A 19222-nucleotide genomic window follows, 5' to 3' on the forward strand; every position below is an offset into this window, starting at 1 on the left:
ACGGCAGGTCTAGAGAGACGTCCTAGCACTCGCCCAGTTGTACAGCCGACTTTCCTAGCGATGGTTCACTGACAAATTACGCTCTCATTTGCCGAGACGATAGTTAGCATAGCCTTCAGCTACGTCATTTGCTATGACCTAGCAAGGCGCCATTATCATTTGCTATTTATCTTGTGATGCATGTACCGTCAGACCGATGTTTACCAATTATGGATTAAAGTTAAGTATTCCAGAAGCTACGTACTTTTTTTTACTATACTCAACTCCTTTAAGTGTTCCAGACCTCACGCCCGCCTGCGTGAGCTAAGACGCGTGCCTTTCGGCTATCTCATAGTGGCTTGGCTGTCTTGCCAAGTCACAACACGGATGATATGTTTCCGAAAGTCTGATAGTATATTTCCAATGTCATTGATTCTACACGCCAACTTGAGCTGTTTCTTGAAATGTACTGAACAAGTAGGCGAAGAAATTTGGTGACTATATTATTCCGAGATGAGAAAGTTTGCACAATGCAGCGTGATTCAAAAAGAATACCACAACTTTAGGAATTTAAAACTCTGCAACGACAAAAGGCAGAGCTAAGCACTATCTGTCGGCGAATTAAGGGAGCTATAAAGTTTCATTTAGTTGTACATTTGTTCGCCATTTCAGCCAATAAAGTTTTTGGTCCCTTTTTCTTCGAAGGTGCTACTGTAACTGGACTACAGTATCTGGAGATGTTAGAGAATTGGCTGTTCCCTCAGCTCGAACAAGAAGCACAACAATTCATACTTCAGCAGGATGGAGCGCCACCACATTGGCACTTATCTGTCCGTAACTACCTGAACGTCAACTACCTGAGGCGATGGATCGGCCGCCAGGCAGCCCGTGACAGAGCACTTCATCACTGGCCTCCAAGAAGCCCTGATCTTACCCCCTGCGATTTTTTCTTATGGGGGTATGTTAAGGATATGGAGTTTCGGCCACCTCTCCCAGCCACCATTGATGATTTGAAACGAGAAATAACAGCAGCTATCCAAACTGTTACGCCTGATATGCTACAGAGAGTGTGGAACGAGTTGGAGTATCGGGTTGATATTTCTCGTGTGTCTGGAGGGGGCCGTATTGAACATCTCTGAACTTGTTTTTGAGTGAAAAAAAAACCTTTTTAAATACTCTTTGTAATGATGTATAACAGAAGGTTATATTATGTTTTTTTCATTAAATACACATTTTTAAAGTTGTGGTATTCTTTTTGAATCACCCTGTATTTTGCGTGCCGCATCAAACTACCCAGAAGAATGGTCAACTTGTAACTGTGCGTCCTTGCTCTTCATTCCTGAATACTGCCCTCGTCGTCCCTCACGCACGCCGTGTTACCCTCGGCGTTACACGAGAAACCGCGAGGCCAGCAGTGCGTTGTCAGCCGCAAGCCCGCACCCTCCCACGAGTCCCCTCTCGGCCGCAGTCCCTCTGCCCCTCCCCCCCTCTCCTCCCCCACAGAGTCGGGTTTCAGAGGCGATCCTCGGTAGGCCCCTGTTCCCGTCCCTGTCTGGTTTCGAATTGCGCCCCTTTTTCCCTGCTCGCCCCCTTCAAGTCGCCAACTTGTCTTGCCTCACAGTCACGTACAGAATTAACTTCAGGAAGCGGACGTGAGGAATATGGCGCTAGACCAGACACTTCGGAGCTGTTGTCGTCGTATCGTGTGTCAGGAAGCAGCTACACTCGTCAGAGCGGCATTTGTCACGAGCACGCTTCTAGGTGGCACTCGTCAGCTGAGATATTGCTTATGATTAGATTGAGCGCCCTGTGTCAGCAGACAACTTACAGTTGTTGTCCTGCGAACTAACAAAGAAGATGTACGAAGAAGAGCAACGGTTACAATGTTGTTTCACTGGCGAGAGAACAAAACTGTAACGTTACATATTTTGAACTAGCACGTATCCAAATATATCAGATATCAGATAGCCTACCTAAAAAATTGCCTACTATTAACTTTAAAAGCATGCCTTCAAATGCTGGACCGCACCCTGTGTGTCCATACCGTAGGGACCATTACTTAAAATTATATTAATAACAGCTCTCGCAGAGTGGTATTGAATGTTGTCCGCCGTCACATACTTTTCATGACATGTATTCATGCGCGTGTCGGTCTGTCTCAAAGAACCGTAGTCACGTAGTTGTCTGGCCCCGTACTATATCGCTTAGGTGCACACTACGGCGCTTGTGCTAGCCATTCTTACAAGGGAACTCCCCATCGCGACCCCCCCCCCCCCCCCGCATTTAGTTATAAGTTAGCACAGTGGATAGGCCTTGAAAAACTGAACACAGATCAATCGAGAAAACAGGAAGAAGTTGTGTGGAACTATGAAAAAAATAAGCAAGATATACAAACTGAGTAGTCCATGCGCAGATATGCAACATCAAGAAGAACATGAAGCGAGGGGCGCCATGGTCCCGTGGTTTGCGTGAGCAGCTGCGGAACGAGAGGTCCTTGGTTCAATTCTTCCCTCGAGTGAAAATTTTAATTTTTTTCTTTTCGCGAAGTTATGATCTGTCCGTTCGTTCATTGACGTCTCTGTTCACTGTAATAAGTTTAGTGTCTGTTTTTTGCAACCGCACCGCAAAACCGTGCGATTAGTAGTCGAAAGGACGTGCCTCTCCAATGGGAACCGAAAACATTTGATCGCAAGGTCATAGGTCAACCGATTCCTCCACAGGAAAATCCGTCTGGCATATTCTATAAGACACTGGTGACGGCATGTGCGTCACATGACAGGAATAAGTTGTCGACCCACCCAACTTGTACACTTGGCGAATGAGTAAAAAGATTCTTCTACCTTGCCCGATTTAGGTTTTCTTGTGGATGTGATAATCACTCCCAAAAAAGTGATGAAAACATAAGAGTTTGTCACATAAACTGCACCAAATGAATGCAACAGTTTCACAGTCGCACAGTTTTCCCTGTGCTCTGTCAAAACATATGTTTTTAACGTTTTCATATTTTTCCGTGTGTAGACTGTCAAATCCTCTATATGTCCAAGCAAATCTGAACATGTCCTGGAATTTTGGAGAGCAAAGTTAATTATGTGTGATTGCCTGATCTTTGATAATTGTCGGAAAATAAAAAATTAAACTTTTCACTCGAGGGAAGACTTGAACCAAGGACATCACGTTCCGCAGATGCTCACGCTAACCACGGGACCACGGCGCTCTTGAGCTCACATTCTCCTTGATGTTGCCTATTTTACGCATGGACTACTCAGTTTGGATAATTTGCTTGTTTTTTCCATAGTTCCACACAACTTCTTCCTATTTTCTTGATTGATCTGTGTTCAGTTTTTCAGGGCCTATCCACTGTGCCAACTTACAACTAAATCTGAGAGGGGTGCGATGGGGAGGTTCCCTTGTTAGTCCAACCATACAGAGGCTGGGCGGGCACAACCGCTTCAGAAGTTCCGCGTTATAAGTAGACAAAGGGTCACTGTCATTTGGACACTCAGCTCTTCCGCCGACCTGTTGAGTCATTATCATCATCATTTTCAAGGATTGCGTGTTTTGGCCTGTTACACTTCAGAACTATTCACACCCAAGGATCCTCCTGCCGATTGAGTTATACTGTGTTTCAGCTTTAGCTATCCTGTCATCAATCTATGTACGAGAGCTATTCGGGAAGTAAGGCCTCATAGGTTGTGAAATAGAAACGACAGTTAAAATTCACTGAAGCTGTTCGCAGTTGCGTTGGGCAGTGTCTCTAGTATTCCTGTTGATCGCGTCAACTCAAGTCGTTCTTTTCCGTTCAGAGTACACAATGAGCATGCAAAGTTGTCTAGAAACTACTGTCTCCCTACAAGTAAGGGTACCCACTGAGAAGTTTTGCCTGATTTATACAACCCCACATAACGTGTGTGTCATGTATTTCCTTCATTGTGACAATTCTCAGCCGCATACTGCAGGGGCAATGAGGACGACCCTGCAGCATTTTCGATGGGAAGTGTTTGAGCACCCACGATACACGTCGGACTTGGCTCCCATTAATGTTCATGTCGGTTCGCATCAACCACTGACCATGAAGACAATATTTGGCCCCGAAACGAACTGCAGATCACAGAAGTGGCAAAAAACACTGGCGGCTGCCTTCTCTGACGAGAATACCGGAAATCAGGTACAACGCTACGTAAAATGTCTAAATCGAAGGGGTGACTACATAGAGAAGTAGCGGGAAGGTGTAGCAAACTGTTGCAAATGAAACGTTTCTGATTTTCACGGTGGTTTCTATTTGGCGACCGACCGGATCTTAGTTTACGAATACCCTTCGTATTTAAAGAAGAGTGCAACTTTGCTTGTTTGTAATTCATTCAAATCCATAGATTTTTCCCATCTTGATGAAATTTTGCGACTCTACCTTCAAAGCAAGTGGAAGATAACTGTCTGCATAAGATTTCGTTATCGGACTTGAAACATATATGTTTGTAACATATATAAAGGGGAAAGGTTGTTACCAATACTCTCTAAAAGTTGTGCGCCAATTTGTTTCTCATTTCTACATGATCCCCTAATGAACATTTGGGTGGACATAGGCTATACATTTTTTAGTATACACAGTATACACTGAAGCGCCAAAGAAAGTGGTGTAGGCATGCTTATACAAATACAGAAATATGCAAATAGGCAGAATACGGCGCTGCGGTCGGCAACGCCTATTTGAGAGGACAGTTATTAGATCGCTTATTTACGCTGCAACGGCAGTTTATCAAAATTAAAGTGAGTTTGAACATGGTGTTACAGTCGGCGCATGAGCGATAGGACACAGCATCTCTGAGGTAGCGATGAAGTGGGGATTTTCCCGTACGACCATTTCACGAGTGTACCGTGAATAACAGGAATCCTATAAAACACAAAATCTCCGACATCTCTGCGGCCGGAGAAAGATCCTGCAAGAACGGGACCAACGACGACTGAAGAGAATCGTTCAACGTGACAGAAGTGCAACCCTTCCGCAAATTGCTGCAGATTTCAATGCCGGGGCATCGACAAATGTCAGCGTGCGGACCATTCAGCGAAACATCATCGATATACACTCCTGGAAATGGAAAAAAGAGCACATTGACACCGGTGTGTCAGACCCACCACACTTGCTCCGGACACTGCGAGAGGGCTGTACAAGCAATGATCACACGCACGGCACAGCGGACACACCAGGAACCGCGGTGTTGGCCGTCGAATGGCGCTAGCTGCGCAGCATTTGTGCACCGCCGCCGTCAGTGTCAGCCAGTTTGCCGTGGCATACGGAGCTCCATCGTAGTCTTTAACACTGGTAGCATGCCGCGACAGCGTGGACGTGAACCGTATGTGCAGTTGACGGACTTTGAGCGAGGGCGTATAGTGGGCATGCGGGAGGCCGGGTGGACGTACCGCCGAATTGCTCAACACGTGGGGCGTGAGGTCTCCACAGTACATCGATGTTGTCGCCAGTGGTCGGCGGAAGGTGCACGTGCCCGTCGACCTGGGACCGGACCGCAGCGACGCACGGATGCACGCCAAGACCGTAGGATCCTACGCAGTGCCGTAGGGGACCGCACCGCCACTTCCCAGCAAATTAGGGACACTGTTGCTCCTGGGGTATCGGCGAGGACCATTCGCAACCGTCTCCATGAAGCTGGGCTACGGTCCCGCACACCGTTAGGCCGTCTTCCGCTCACGCCCCAACATCGTGCAGCCCGCCTCCAGTGGTGTCGCGACAGGCGTGAATGGAGGGACGAATGAAGACGTGTCGTCTTCAGCGATGAGAGTCGCTTCTGCCTTGGTGCCAATGATGGTCGTATGCGTGTTTGGCGCCGTGCAGGTGAGCGCCACAACCAGGACTGCATACGAACGAGGCACACAGGGCCAACACCCGGCATCATGGTGTGGGGAGCGATCTCCTACACTGGCCGTACACCACTGGTGATCGTCGAGGGGACACTGAATAGTGCACGGTACATCCAAACCGTCATCGAACCCATCGTTCTACCATTCCTAGACCGGCAAGGGAACTTGCTGTTCCAACAGGACAATGCACGTCCGCATGTATCCCGTGCCACCCAACGTGCTCTAGAAGGTGTAAGTCAACTACCCTGGCCAGCAAGATCTCCGGATCTGTCCCCCATTGAGCATGTTTGGGACTGGATGAAGCGTCGTCTCACGCGGTCTGCACGTCCAGCACGAACGCTGGTCCAACTGAGGCGCCAGGTGGAAATGGCATTGCAAGCCGTTCCACAGGACTACATCCAGCATCTCTACGATCGTCTCCATGGGAGAATAGCAGCCTGCATTGCTGCGAAAGGTGGATATACACTGTACTAGTGCCGACATTGTGCATGCTCTGTTGCCTGTGTCTATGTGCCTGTGGTTCTGTCAGTGTGATCATGTGATGTATCTGACCCCAGGAATGTGCCAATAAAGTTTCCCCTTCCTGGGACAATGAATTCACGGAGTGTAGGATATCGAGGCGAAGGCCCTCTCGTATACTTCTGACAACTGCATGACACAAAGCTTTATGCCTCGCCTGGGCCCGACAACACTCACATTGGACTGTTGACGAGTGGAAACATGTTGCCACGTCAGACAAGTCTCGTTTCAAATTGTATAGAGCGGATGGACGTGTACAGGTGTGGAGACAACCTCATGAATCCATGGAGGTGTGGGACATCTGCAGTTGGAGTGATACGGGACGCCTGATACGTCTGGATACGACTCTGACAGGTGACACCTACGTAAGCATCCTGTTTTCACCTACATCCATTCGTGTCCATTGTGCACTCCGACGCACTTGTGCAATTCCAGTAGAGCAATGCGACACTCCACATGTCCAGAATTGCTACAGAGTGGTTCCCGGAACACTCTTCTGAGTTTAAATACTTCCACTGGGCATTGAACATTATTGAGTATATCTGGAATGCCTTGCACTGATGTCCAGAGGAGACCTCCACCCCCTAGTACTCTTACGTAATTATGGACAGCCCTGCAGGATTCATGGTGTCAGTTTCCTTTGTATAAGGGTGGTCATGTAAAGACGCGTGAACCGCTGTTTGTATACGAAACATGAGATTTTGTATTCAGTTTCTAAAGAATATATTAAATGTACACTTAAGTTGGGATTCTTACGGTTATTACGGCTATTCACTTCACTAACCTTCACTGAAATTAAATTTTCACGTGTCCCATATGTTTACAAGCGTTCATTTACGAACGACGTTCTCGAACATGTAACATTCTCTTTAAAGCTGAGAATAAATTGCCTCAGTAGTGATAGTATTTGTATTTTAAATTAAATTTTCATCTATGTAGGTAAGTTCATGTTGCCGTATAAATTATTGCTTCCTCTGACGGATACCGAGATAAAATTCTGCTAAGGCAGTAGCTCAGATATTTTACATTTATAGGATACAGAGTGCAAGCATATCTGCATTGCAACAGTTAATTTACGGGACGTAATTATTACACAGATATAGTTAGCAGTTCTACGAAATCTGTTTTAAGGATTGTGGTTTCACTTTTGTCTTGTTTTAAGCCCGTGGATTATTTCATTACGCTGCACGAAATTTCATACCACTGTTGTTGTTGTGATCTGAGACTGGTTTGATGCAGCTCTCCATGCTACTCTATCCTGTGCAAGCTTCTTCATCTCCCAGTACCTACTGCAACCTACATCCTTCTGAATCTGCTTAGTGTATTCATCTCTTGGTCTCCCTCTACGATTTTTACCCTCCACGCTGCCCTCCAATTCTAAATTGGTGATCCCTCGATGTCTCAGAACATGTCTACCAACCGATCATTCTTCTAGTCAAGTTGTCCCACAAGCTCCTCTTCTCCCCAATTCTATTCAATACCTCCTCATTAGTTATGTGATTAACCCATCTAGTCTTCTGGTTTCTTCTGTAGCACCACATTTCGAAAGCTTCTATTCTCTTCTTGTCTAAGCTATTTATCGTCCATATTTCTCTTCCATACATGGCTACATTCCATACAAATACTTTGAGAAACGACTTCCTGACACATAAATCAATACTCGATGTTAACAAATTTCTCTTCTTAAGAAACGCTTTCCTTGCCATTGCCAGTCTACATTTTATATCCTCTCTACATCGACCACCATCAGTTATTTTGCTCCCCAAATAGCAAAACTCCTTTACTACTTTAAGTGTCTCATTTCCTAATCTAATACCCTCAGCATCACCAGACTTAATTCGACTACATTCCATTATCCTCGTTTTGCTTTGGTTGATGATCATCTTATACCCTCCTTTCAAGACACTATCCATTCCATTCAACTACTCTTCCAAGTCCTTTCCTGTCTCTGACAGAATTACAATGTAATCGGCGAACCTCAAAGTTTTATTTCTTCTCCATGGATTTTAATACCTACTCGGAACTTTTCTTTTGTTTCCTTTATTGCTCGCTCAATATACAGATTGAATAACATCGGGGATAGGCTACAACCCTGTCTCACTCCCTTCCCAACCACTGCTTCCCTTTCATACCCCTCGACTCTTATAGCTGCCATCTGCTTTCTGTACAAATTGTAAATGGCCTTTCGCTCCCTGTATTTTACCCCTGCCACCTTTAGAATTTGAAAGAGAGTATTCCAGTCAACATTGTCAAAAGCTTTCTCTAAGTCTACAAATGCTAGAAACGTAGGTTTGCCTTTCCTTAATCTTTCTTCTAAGATAAGTCGTAATGTCAGTATTGCCTTACGTGTTTCAATATTTCTACAGAATCCAAACTGATCTTCCCCGAGGTCGGCTTCTACCAGTTTTTCCATTCATCTGTAAAGAATTCGTGTTAGTGTTTTGCAGCTGTGACTTATTAAACTGATAGTTCGGTAATTTTCACATCTGTCAACACCTGCATTCTTTGGGATTGGAATTATTATATTCTTCATGAAGTCTGAGGGTATTTCGCCTGTCTCATACATCTTGCTCACCGGATGGTAGAGTTTTGTCAGGACTGGCTCTCCCAAGGTTGTCAGTAGTTCTAATGGAATGTTGTCTACACCGGGGGCCTTGTTTCGACTCAGGTCTTTCAGTGCTCTATCAAACTCTTCACGCAATATCGTATCTCCCATTTCATCTTCATCTTCATCTTCATCTTCATCTTCATCTACATGCCCTTGTATAGGCCCTCTATATACTCCTTCCACCTTTCTGCTTTCCCTTCTTTGCTTAGAACTGGGTTTCCATCAAAGCTCTTGATATTCATGCAAGTGGTTCTCCTTTCTCCAAAGGTCTCTTTAACTTTCCTTTAGACAGTATCTATCTTACACCTAGTGAGATAAGCCTCTACATCCTTACATTTGTCCTCTAGCCATCCCTGCTTAGCCATTTTGCACTTCCTGTCCATATCATTTTTGAGACATTTGTATTCCTTTTTGCCTGCTTCATTTACTGCATTTTTATATTTTCTCCTTTCTTCAATTAAATTTAATATGTCTTCTGTTACCCAAGGGTTTCTACTAGCCCTCGTCTTTTTACCTATTTGATCCTCTGCTGCCTTCACTATTTCATCCCTCAAAGCTACCCATTCTTCTTCTCCTGTATTTCTTTCCCCCAATCATGTCAATTGTTCCCTTCTGCTCTCCCTGAAACTCTGTACAATCTCTGGTTCTTTCAGTTTATCCAGTTCCCATCTCCTTAAATTCCCACCTTTTTGCAGTTTCTTCAGTTTTAATCTACAGTTCATAACCAGTAGATTGTGGTCAGAGTCCACATCTGCCCCTGGAAATGTCTTACAATTTAAAACCTGGTTCCTAAATCTCTGTCTTACCATTATATAATCTATCTGATACCTTTTAGTATCTCCAGGTTTCTTCCACGTATACATCCTTCTTCCATGATTCTTAAACCAAGTACTAGCTATGATTAGCTATGATCAGCTATGATTCAAATCACTACGAAATTTAAAAACAAAGTTAGATTGCGTTTATTCACGTGTGAAACCCAGCTCGCGCTATTCGTCCACGAGACTCAGAGGGCCATAGACACGGGTTCACCGGTAGATGCCGTGTTTCTTGACTTCCGCAAGGCGTTCGATACAGTTCCCCACAGTCGTTTAATGAACAAAGTAAGAGCATATGGACTATCAGACCAATTGTGAGATTGGACTGAAGAGTTCCTAGATAACAGAAAGCACCATGTCATTCTCAATGGAGAGAAGTCTTCCGAAGTAAGAGTGATTTCAGGTGTGCCGCAGGTGAGTGTCGTAGCACCGTTGCTATTCACAATATACATAAATGACCTTGTGGATGAGATCGGAAGTTCACTGAGGCTTTTTGCGGATGATGCTGTGGTATATCGAGAGGTTGTAACAATGGAGGAGGAGGAGGAGATTAGTGTTTAACGTCCCGTCGACAACGAGGTCATTAGACACGGAGCGCAAGCTCGGGTGAGGGAAGGATGGGGAAGGAAATCGGCCGTGCCATTTCAAAGGAACCATCCCGGCATTTGCCAGAAGCGATTTAGGGAAATCACGGAAAACCTAAATCAGGATGGCTGGAGACGGGATTGAACCGTCGTCCTCCCGAATGCGAGTCCAGTGTGCTAACGACTGCGCCACCTCGCTCGGTTGTGTAACATTGGAAAATTGTACTGAAATGCAGGAGGATCTGCAGCGAATTGACACATGGTGCAGGGAATGGCAATTGAATCTCAATGTAGACAAGTGTAATGTGCTGTGAATACATAGAAAGAATATAGCAGGTCAGCAACTGGAAGCAGTTAATTCCATAAATTATCTGAGAGTACGCATTAGGAGTGATTTAAAACGGAATGATCATATAAAGTTGATCGTTGCTAAAGCAGATGCCAGACTGAGATTCATTAGAAGAATCCTAAGGAAATGCAATCCGAAAACAAAGGAAGTAGGTTACAGTACTCTTGTTCGCCCACTGCTTGAATACTACTCAGCAGTGTGGGATCCGTACCAGATAGGGTTGATAGAAGAGATAGAGAAGATATAACGGAGAGCAGCGCGCTTCGTTACAGGATCATTTAGTAATCGCGAAAGCGTTACGGAGATGATAGATAAACTCCAGTGGAAGAATCTGCAGGAGAGACGCTCAGTAGCTCGGTACGGGCTTTTGTTGAAGTTTCGAGAACATACCTTCACCGAAGAGTCAAGCAGTATATTGCTCCCTACTACGTATATCTCGCGAAGAGACCATGAGGATAAAATCAGAGAGATTAGAGCCCACACAGAAGCATACCGACAATCCTTCTTTCCACGAACAATATGGAATAGAAGGGAGAACCGATAGAGATACTCAAGCTACCCTCCGCCACACACCGTCAGGTGGCTTGCGGAGTATGGATGTAGATGTAGATGCAGATGTAGATGTAGATGTAGAATGGGTCAGATTCTATGTAAAAGGGTAATGCTTCAGGACAGTGAAAACTAGGGTCATAGTCTATTGTGAATTCACATTCCCGTTAGAAGATCGTACAGTCCAGAATCAGTATGCAATGGGGCTAAATCGCCGTAAGCATTGAGGCAATCATGCCACCGACGCACCAGGTCGAAGATACCTGCGTACTAAAACTCCATGTCCTGCTGCGCGATGAAGTTCATTAACTGCCTGCTGCACACCCACGTTCGACAGGAATCGTGGACCCTTCAAGACCACTTTTAAGAGACGGAAGACATAATCGCGTGGGGAGAGATCAGGTCTACAGGGCGTGAGCTCGAGTGTCTCCCACTTGAGTTCCGACGTCTGCGGCATGGGAAACGTGCGTTACCAGGAAACAGCAGCATCTCTTGTAGCACCATTCCACAATGTTGGTTTTCGACAGACATGCATTCCCATGCACATTCTTCATTCTCCGATGGTTGCCTATCGCTGTTTGGCCTTCGGCAGCCAAGTAAATGATAACAGTATGTTGGTCCTGTTTGGACGCATTTGGAAATAGTTCACACCTCCGCATCGACTGCACGCGCGTCGGCAAGGCACGATTGCCTACGAGTAGGTGCTTATACACCCGCACCGGAGTAGTGCTATACTGCATAACCGCTGCATAAACGCTTTCCTCAAAAGGAAACTTTTTAACTGCCCCTTATTTAAAGTAGTGCAAGACTTTCTATATAAAAAGTCTTCAATACTAAGTTCTATGTGTGAATAGAACGGCAGACAGCGTTAATAAATCGGTTTACAACGATTTGCAGATTATTTGATTACATGATGCAGTCTCAGTAATGAGCCCACCACCTATGTTCCACGTCAAAGTGCAATAACCACTCACACAGCAGATGGAGTAACTTGCAGTGGTGGGTATATAAAGGGTGTTGGGTGGAAAGGGCGTTGGGCGGGGGGGGGGGGGGGGGGGTGCGAGGAGCCGGGGCCCTGAAAACAATGCAGTCATTGTCAGAATGTGGAAATGGAGAGATCTGGTAAGATGATTTGCTTTTGGGCCAAGGGCAGAAGGATTTGCGAAACGGATAAGTTTGTGATCTGTTCGTTGCTGCCATGTGCCATGGTTAAAGTATACCGGGCAAGGCAAAACAGCGCTATCCAAAACCGGCGCGGGGGCACGGGGCAACTGTGATGTACCACGGTCCATAGATGACGATAGTTGGGAGATGTGTGGGCAGAGTAGAAGTGCAACTGTTGAACAACTGATGGCCCATATAAACCAGGGGGCTACCATTCTGTGAAAGTTGCCGTGTATGGGCCTCCGTAGAAGGCATCTGCTTCATGCACACAGGCTAACTGTTGTTCATCGGCGACGATGACTGGAATTTGCACGCCAGTCGGACAGATGGTCGCTGGCGTGAACGGCGTGAAAGTCTGAAGCAAACGAGGAGTCAACTATTCCTTGGCGTTCCCTGGGCGAACTCGTCATCCTTGAAGGCATAATGGATCAAGACAGTTACGCATCTATCCACTTCGAATCCTACATGCAGTTTGTTTCTCCTCAGCACGATGGCGTGTGCCAGCAGAACAATGCGTGTCATACAGCTTGCGGTGAACGTGCATGGATCCAATAGCATCAGGATTAGTTTACCGTACTCCCCTGGCCATCAATCTCCCCGCGTTAAAACCCAATCGCGAATCTGTGGAAACATTTCGATCGGAAATTCCGTGCCATGGATCCTTATTAGAATAACTTGTGCAGATTTGGCCACTGCAGTGGAGTCGGGATGCTTCCACATCCCTGGCGTAGCTTACATAACTTCGTTGACTCCCTTCCAATACGTCACGGAGAGGTCCGTGCTGCAAAAGTTTGCCATTCAGGCTTGTGAGAGATGGTCACATTAGTGTGACTATACAGTGTAGATGCAAACGCAGTCAGAAGAAAGTGAGGCAATCTCAATAAATGGTGGAATAAAATATACCCTTTGCCATTATCTTTACAGAGATTTGTAAATTGTTCATCTGCCGGTTGGGAAAATGAAAGTAGTCCCGAAAATACTTACAGCAAGAGTGAAGCTGGGTGGACCCACGCTAAGGGACATTACAGGTGATGCTGTAGATGGCCACCGTTGATGCAGATACAGAGCTGTACTCGATTTATCGAACTATCAGACACGCTTGCAACTCTGCCTGACGCGTAGCAGCATTTTCAGTGTTTTGCAGAAGCTCTTCCAGTGAATGAGCATTATTTGAGTACTTCATATCCTTAAATATGCCGCACATGTAAAAATCACATGGAGAGAGCTCAGACGACCGAGTTGTGCAGGAGAATGCACTGCCTCTCCTGTGTGTTTTGTCGTCACCGAACACCAGTGCTGTCCAGGCAGTTTGTGATGTTGCTCTATCTTACTGAAAATATACAAACAATCGTTCGTCTTCTGTGCGTAGATTTACGTAGGATTAAACTACATCTGGACATATGTACATATGTACACGTCGAGTTCCGTAGGACAAAATTGAAGAACAAATCTCCAGGTCATGGAACGCGTCAATACATGAAATTACAGCATAAAAGTAATAACAAATAAAAGTAAAATGTTTATGAAACCGAAAAAGTCAATCCATAAGTTTAAGTAAATTCAATCAACAATAAAACGAAAATGAGCTTACAAGGAACTCCTTGACAAAATAAAAGGAGTGACCCATGAGGAAACTCTTCAGTTTGGATTTTAAAGCGCGTGGATTACTGCTAAGATTTTTTAATTCGAGTGGTAGCTTATTGAAAATGTATGCAGCAGTATACTGCGCACCTTTCTGGACAAGAGTTAAGGAAGTCCGATCCAAATGCAGTTTTGATTTCTGCCGAGTATTAACTGAGTGAAAGCTGCTTATTTTTGGGAATAAGCTAATATTGTTAACAAGAAACGACAGCAAGGAATGTATATTGAAGTGTCGGCAGAAGTGCTAACACCGTGTTGTTTGAGGAAGCCGAAATGCACGCTATAAGCTCACGCAGGATCGCGTGAGGTCTGAAACAGGATACGTAATGAATGCTATAAAGAAAAGTACGTAGCTTCTGGAATACTTAACTTTAATCCACAATTGGTGAACATTGGTCTTGTTACTGTACATGCTTCATTAGATACCTAGCAAAGGATAAATGGCGCCTTGCTAGGTCGTAGCAATTGACTCAGCTGAAGGCTATGCTAACTATCGTCTCGGCAAAGGAGAGCGTAATTCTCAGTGAACCTTTCCTAGCAACGTCGGCTGTACAACTGGGGCGAGTGCCAGTACATCTCTCTTGACCTGCCGTGTGGTGGCGCTCGGTCTGCAATCACTGACAGTGGCGACACGCGGGTCCGTCGTATACTAGCGGACCGCGGCCGATTTAAAAGCTACCACCTAGCAAGTGTGGTGTCTGGCGGTGACACCACATATATATTGAGAGGCCAGTGTCAAAATACCAAGACTCGTCAACAGGGGTCGACAAGAGGTTCGTCAACTTACACCGCTTTTTGCTTGAATCGCCAGTTTCTAAGCCAAAAATATGCTTTCAGAATGGGAAGAGTTACCTCAAAATATAATACCATACGACAAAAGTGAATGAAAATAAGCAAAGTAGACTAATTTTCGTGTCAAACGATCATTCACTGCAGATACCGTTCGAATAGTAAAAATGGCAGTATTAAGTCTTTGAACAAGATCCTGAACGTGGGTCTTCCACGACAGTTTATTATCTACCTGAACACCTAGAAATTTGAACTTTTTAGTTTCACTAATCCGATGCCTATTCTGTGAAATTAAAACGTCAGATTTTGCTGAATTTGTGTTAGAAACTGTAAAAACTGAGTCCTACTGTGATTTAGCGCTAGTTTATTTTCTACAAGCCATGAACTTATGTCACGAACTGCACTGTTTTAAACAGCCGGCCGCGGTGGCCGAGCGGTTCTAGGCGCTTCAGTCCGGAACCGTGAGACTGCTACGGTTGCAGGTTCGAATCCTACCTCGGGCATGGATGTGTGTGATGTCCTTAGGTTAGTTAGGTTTAAGTAGTTCTAATTTCTAGGACACTGATGACCTCAGATGCTAAGTCCCATAGTGCTCAGAGTCATTTGAACCATTTGAACTATTTTAAACCGAGCCACTGTTCACACAACATCCTTTCCTACCAAGCTAGTGTCATCAGCAAACAGAAATAGAGTTACCCGTAATACTAGAGGGCATATCAGTTATATAAATAAGGAACAGGGGTTGCCCCAACACCGATCCCTCACTCTCAACCATGTGAATGATGACCTTTTGCTGTCTATTGCTAAAGTAAGAGGTGAACCAGTTGTGATCTACTCCCTGTAGTCTCTAATGGTCCAACATCTGGAGCAATATTTTATGATCAACAAATGCCTTAGTTAAATCCAAAAGTATGCCTAGCATTCGAAACCTTTTCTTAAACCCATCCAGTACCTCACAGAGAAAAGAGAATATAGCATTTTCACTTATTAAACGACTTCTAAAGCCGAAATCTACTTTTGAGAGCAAATCGTGTGATATAAAATGATCAATTATCCTTACATACACGGCCTTTTCAATAATTTTAGCAAACATTGATGGCATAGAAACAAGTCTAAAATTATCTACATTATCCCTTTCTCCCTTTTTTTATAAAGCGGCTTTACTACTGAGTACTTTAATCGTTCAGGACTGACCATCGCTAAAGGAAATACTACAAATATGGCTAAATACAGGCTAACAAGTGCAACACAACGCTTTAATATTCTGCTAGGCAGTCCATCATAACCACGAGATTCCTTAGTCTTCAGTAATTTAATTATTGGCTCAGTCTCCCTATTGTCTGTATCACAGAGAAATATTTCAGACATCAATCTCGGTAAGTCATTTGCCAAGAAAATTATGTGATTTCCAGTACAAACTAAATTTTTATTTAATTCACCACCAATGCTCAGTCAATGAGTGTTAAATACTGTACATATATCTGATTTATCAGTAACAGAAATATTTTTACTACCACCTGACTTGTATCGTCGGCCTTGTGCTGCTGACCAGACACTTCCTTCACAACTGACCATATGGTTTTATTTTTATGCTGTGAATTACCTATTCATTTGCATACCACATACTCTTTGCCCTCCTAATAAAATTTTTAAGCACCTTAAAATACTGTTTGTAATCGGCTACTGTAGCTTGATTGTGACTACTTCTAACATTTTGATATAATTCCCGCTTTACTCTACATGATTTCCCACTAGTGAGCCACCCGGGCTGCGCCGCGCGGGATTAGCCGAGCGGTCTTGGGCGCTGCAATCATGGACTGTGAGGCTCGTCCCGGCAGAGGTTCGAGTCCTCCCTCGGGCATGGGTGTGTGTGTTTGTCCTTAGGCTAATTTAGGTTAAGTAGTGTGTAAGTTTACGGACTGATGACCTTAGCAGTTAAGTCCCATAAGATTTCACACACATTTGAACAACCCGGGCTGCCTATTACTGCTAGTACCCCATTTAGAGCGTTCTAATGGAAATGAAATGAGCGTTTTGGCGTCAGTGGCCGGGAGGCCCCTCGCGGGGCAGGTCCGGCCGCCATATCGCAGGTCTTATTACATTCGGCGCCACATTGGGCGACCTGCACGCCGGATGGGGATGAAATGATGATGAACACAACACAACACCCAGTCCCTGAGCGGAGAAAATCTCCGACCCAGCCGGGAATCGAACCCGGGCCCAGAGGACGGCAATCCGTCACGCTGACCACTCAGCTACTGGGGCGGACGTTCTAATGGAAAGCAACTTTCGAGTAGCATGAGAAATGTGTTAAGAAAACTATATTTCTTAACGATCCTGACTGGCATTAACAGTTTGGTGAAAGGCTCATGTTACTATCCAGACACCAGACGCTTCACACCGAATACCAATCTTGCGACTGTGCAAAGGCTGTTTAAAGTACTGCTGGGGATTTTATGATGCAGAATAGCGCATGTCGAGTGAGTTCACATTCCCTGGCATACAGAATAAGTCCTGGTTCCACTTCAATCAGAAACCACCTGTAGAACTTTTCATGGTGAACGCTAAATCTCCTGCACAGTAGCAAATCTCTAGTGTTACAGATGTTAACAAATATCGTTTCCGCTTCTGGCTTATGTTTTCCAAGACAATTTTAATTTGTCCTTCCTGTAGCTGTAGGTGTAGATTTCACAGCTTTGTTTTGACCATTTGTTGTGGAAAGGCGAGTTTCAATTCGTTTGTAAGACATTAAAACAATTTGAAAGCTTGCTTTTTTGTTAAACTTTTCTAGATCCATACTATACTACATTTGAAGATGCGTAGGTCACATGATATGTTGTAACACAGTTACACTTTTGAGTCTCTCACTAATGTTGCAAGTTCGGAATATAGGCAGAAGTTAATACTATTCTGGTATTAATTTCGTAAACAAACTGAATTTGTACTTTTGGAGCGGTCATGACAGTGGAAACAGTCTGTTGATGACAAAGCCCTGAATTTCGTACTCTGTGGTCAAAGGTAAATACCATGTTGCTGCACAAAATTTACCGACTTACCAGTGGTTACCAACTAACATTCCTCGTAGGTGGTTACCTGCAGGGGAGAAGATTCTACGTCTTTCTCAAGGGTAATAAGAGCAGATAGAGAATACAAAAGAAAGGTCTATGTCAAGCCTGTGTGGTCGATCCTGTGCTTCTTAATATTTACACCAATGATCAGCCTATATCAGAACACTCCAGGATTTTTATCTGTGCTGATGGTACAGTGGTGCCTGCCCAAGGAAAGACATTTGAAGATTTAGGAGGAAAGTTAACTTCATCATTGATACGCTTGGGCTTTACTGTAAGGTCAGTCACATTAAGCCAAATCTCAATAAGAGTCAGTTATGTTCATTTCACTTACGAAATGGGGCAGTTCGGCGTGAATTGCACGTCACATGGCAAGGCAGACGCCTTCCGCATTGTTCAACACCTTTTAATCTAGGTGTTACCTTTGAGCGTACACTGTCCTTCAAGAAACATTGCTATAACAGCAGGCTGAAGGTCAGTGCAAGGAACAATGTTTTGAGAAAGCACACAGCCACTACGTAGGGAGCTAGTTAGAACTCACGTCCGGAGAACTTCTGCTACTGCATTGTGCATTGTGTGTGTGTATGTGTCAGCTGCAGAGTACATCTCACCTGTGTGCAGTTATCTGATCACACCAAGCGGGTTGACACTGCATTCAATGAAAGTGTCAATGATATCACGGGATGTATGAAGACGACTACAGTCGACAAATTCTCTTCCCCCCTCCCCCCCACCCCCACCGCCCCTCCCCAAAGACGCGCAGAGGGCAATATTGGTCAATGACCCCCGTCGTTCACTGCATGATCGCCAGTCTGTAGCCTGTAGACTGAAATTTAGAAAGAGCTACGTCACTAGGATTCAGCTATTCAGCTCTAGGGGAAACATTGGAGTCTAGCCGCATCACCAGAATGAAGAGTAAGCTGCCAGCGGATACCCTGCAACAGCAACATGAAAAAAATGGGGCCTCTTTCCATCTGATAGAGAAGAGTCTTGTGAGTACGAAACAACATATGATCTGTATCCTCGATCGTGGCAAACAATAATGTCATTGGAGTTGCTGCATTCTGGAAATGCTGACTGGACTCGGAAATGAATGAGCACCATCCCTGTTAATTGCCGGAATGATCAACGAACCATAATATGATCAACTATGACTACGTTCACGCCAGAGAAAACTGCAGAAAAGATATTTTGCAACTGAGGGAATAACAATGTCATCGCCAGTCATACACAGTAGTGATTTAAATAATGAAAACTGCACTAGTTACTTACCTTTCGATGCT

Source organism: Schistocerca piceifrons, chromosome 1, assembly GCF_021461385.2.
Source record: "Schistocerca piceifrons isolate TAMUIC-IGC-003096 chromosome 1, iqSchPice1.1, whole genome shotgun sequence".
Classification (NCBI taxonomy): Eukaryota; Metazoa; Arthropoda; class Insecta; order Orthoptera; family Acrididae; genus Schistocerca; species Schistocerca piceifrons.